This window comes from Sinocyclocheilus anshuiensis, unplaced genomic scaffold, assembly GCF_001515605.1.
Source record: "Sinocyclocheilus anshuiensis isolate Anshui unplaced genomic scaffold, SAMN03320099.WGS_v1.1 scaffold517, whole genome shotgun sequence".
Classification (NCBI taxonomy): domain Eukaryota; kingdom Metazoa; phylum Chordata; class Actinopteri; order Cypriniformes; family Cyprinidae; genus Sinocyclocheilus; species Sinocyclocheilus anshuiensis.
The window spans coordinates 1692178-1694992 of record NW_015536535.1 but is presented as its reverse complement, the minus strand read 5'-3'; positions in this window follow the sequence as shown (position 1 = coordinate 1694992).

Sequence of the window (2815 nt, the reverse complement as noted above, 5' to 3'; positions counted from 1 at the left end):
AGAACTCAGGTGACTGTGATCGGGTAATTATCCTGGATGGTGACTGAAGTGACTGTGATGAATCCCTGACACCATGTCAGCTTTCCAGAGCTCATCAAGTGTAGCAAGCACAAACAGGAGGTCTTTTTTTTTAAAGGGGTCATATGATGCGATTTCAATTTTTCCACTTAGCCATTTCAATAGTCTTACAAAGATGAAAATAGACACTGTCCTAATATTACATGATGAGAAAAACTCACAGACGTTGCTTTAGCAAAGGGGAAAAGGAAAAGGCGATCGCTCGAGAAACGGGTGACTGAGAGAGCTCGCAGACTGCTGCGACTGACTACCGCATAGCGATCTACTTCCTGATTCATGACGTGCGCAGTACCACATTACTACCGTTACAAAGATAAACAGAACTAGCTGTACTGTTGAAACAAACAAAAACGCCCTTTTTTCCTTTCTCAAGCAGCATAAAACACATTTCATTACACCAAATACACAAAATAGTGTTCTTTTTAGCAGTATCATATGGCCCCTTTAAGCAAGTTTAGTGTGTGATCTTATACCTGAGAGACTCAGAAAAGGTCAAATAATCACTGGCTGAGACTGAAAAAACTTCAGCATTGCACTCAGTGTATGTGAAGAAGACACAGCAGTTGAGTTCTTATAATGACTTGTCAGCACAGAGAAGTTGTTCTTTTATGGTTTTGCCACATGCATTATTTAAAGATGGAATCAATATTGCAGATTGTGCTGGTACCGTGAGGGAAAACTAACAGAAGCACACTGTATGTGGCTTTCCTGCTTTATCTGTATGATAAAACGATGTGTTCCTGTGCAAACTTTTTTTCAGTGAGTATGTCACTAACTCAGATGGCGAGTGACTCAAATGTTTAAGATCCATTCCTGTAACGTGACTTTTTTAAAAATAAATGAATCCCTAGTTGTGGTAATACAGTCATGGTCAAGTGTGTCACTGAGTATTAATCCCCCTATTTAACAAAACCATGTTCTAGAAAGTCAGGTCCTATTCCTTTTGCCATTTTGATAGTTAACAGCTAATCAGCTAGTGACAGTTGTTTACCCCTGTTGCTAGGTTTTTTTTTTTTTTTGTACTTTGGATTTTGAACATTTGGTTTTGTTTCCAAAGCGCTAACGCAGAACAGCACATGCATCTATTTGTCGCAAATGTGATGCAAAGGATCAGAAGACCATGAAAATCATTTGCTGCTAAAGGTGAGCAGAAAAGAGATAAATTCTCTCTGCTCAGAGTGTGTCAGTCATGCTTGTCAGGAAAGTGAGTGAGAAAACATAAATGCACTGCACAGTTTGACCAATTAACCCCTTCAGACCCTGCTGCCATTGAAATGGACACCACAGGAATTTAAGAGTAATGTCCCTGATCAACCAATCACAATGAAGATATGACTCCTAACTGAATCTGATGGATCCATAGGCGCGGGAAGTGGGGGTGCTGAGGGTGCTGCAGCACCCCCTGTTTTTTTCTGTGGGCAACTGTTTAACTGTTGGGAATAAAAAAAAAATCGGAGTGTCTATTTACACTAAGTGCAAATAGCCCGCCTTGTTGGCAGAGGCTATTTACACTAACTCCACCCACCAACGTGTGATTAGGATAGTCATCATTACAAAAGACAGTCATCAATTGTCAGATTCAGTGGCATAGCTGGTAAACCATGTGTCATACTCCTTTTGACGCGATCGACCCAGGTTCGAATCTGCCTTTTGGCTAACTTTTTTTCTCCCTTTTCAAATTTCAAATCACATCAGAAAAGCATTTATTTTTTATAAAAGTGAAGGAAATAATCAAAAAGTTGAAAATAAAGTATCGGGTAGGGTTAGGTGTTGGGAGGGCTTTTGTCCCAATAAGGTGGCATCCATTTAATAATTTGAATTAAAATTCAAATTTACACTCAACAAGTTATTATTGCACACTGTTTTATAATCTATTACAATGCTGAGGTGCATATAATTGACACTATTTGCAATAAGTAATTAGCAGAATATCCTGCTATTTTAACTATCTATAGCTATTTGCACTTCGTGTAAATGGCATATATCACTAAAAAATACTGTTATTTTCACTCAGTGTAAATAGCCTCTATCTTTTACCGTTTAATATACAGATTTATGTTCATGGTAGACTTATCAACTTGCACTGTTCTACGCATTTCAAAGCTAAAATACAGAGCTACGAATTCTAACAAAAAGGATCAAACAAGTTTTTTTTAAACTTAATATAAACCTTTTTTTCTATATTCTTATTGCATTGCTCATTCTTACAGTATGTGTTCTTCTCAAAATCTTCAACACTAGCTGAACTTTATTATTACACAAACTCTAGTTCATATATGGTTCATATATATCCACATGAAAGTCTTGTTTTTTTAGACTAATTTCTATATTGGAGAAAAGCAAATATCAAGTGGATGAACTCAATTTTGTTCAGTGGAAAAAAATCAGGTCTTAAAGGGTTATGCCATCAATAGTGGTACATTTCTATGATTTAGTATGACAGAGACCACACTAGAACCAAACTATACCACAGTTCACATAAAATGGATTACCCTTTTTAGGTGGAATCAGATACGGTTCCCAGGTTCAGAAAAAAGTATTTACGTTGTCCAGATGAACCAAACTCTGACATTAAACAAATCTGGGTGTGCACCACAAGTGCTAGTGTGAAAATCTGAGCTGTATTTTGTTTTACCTTGCGTAATTTAGTTTATGGTTTTCGTTGGTGTCATGCAACCTGTCCAAATTAAAATCCAAAATAGTCTCAGTAAGTAGAACACTTAGTAAGTATACACAG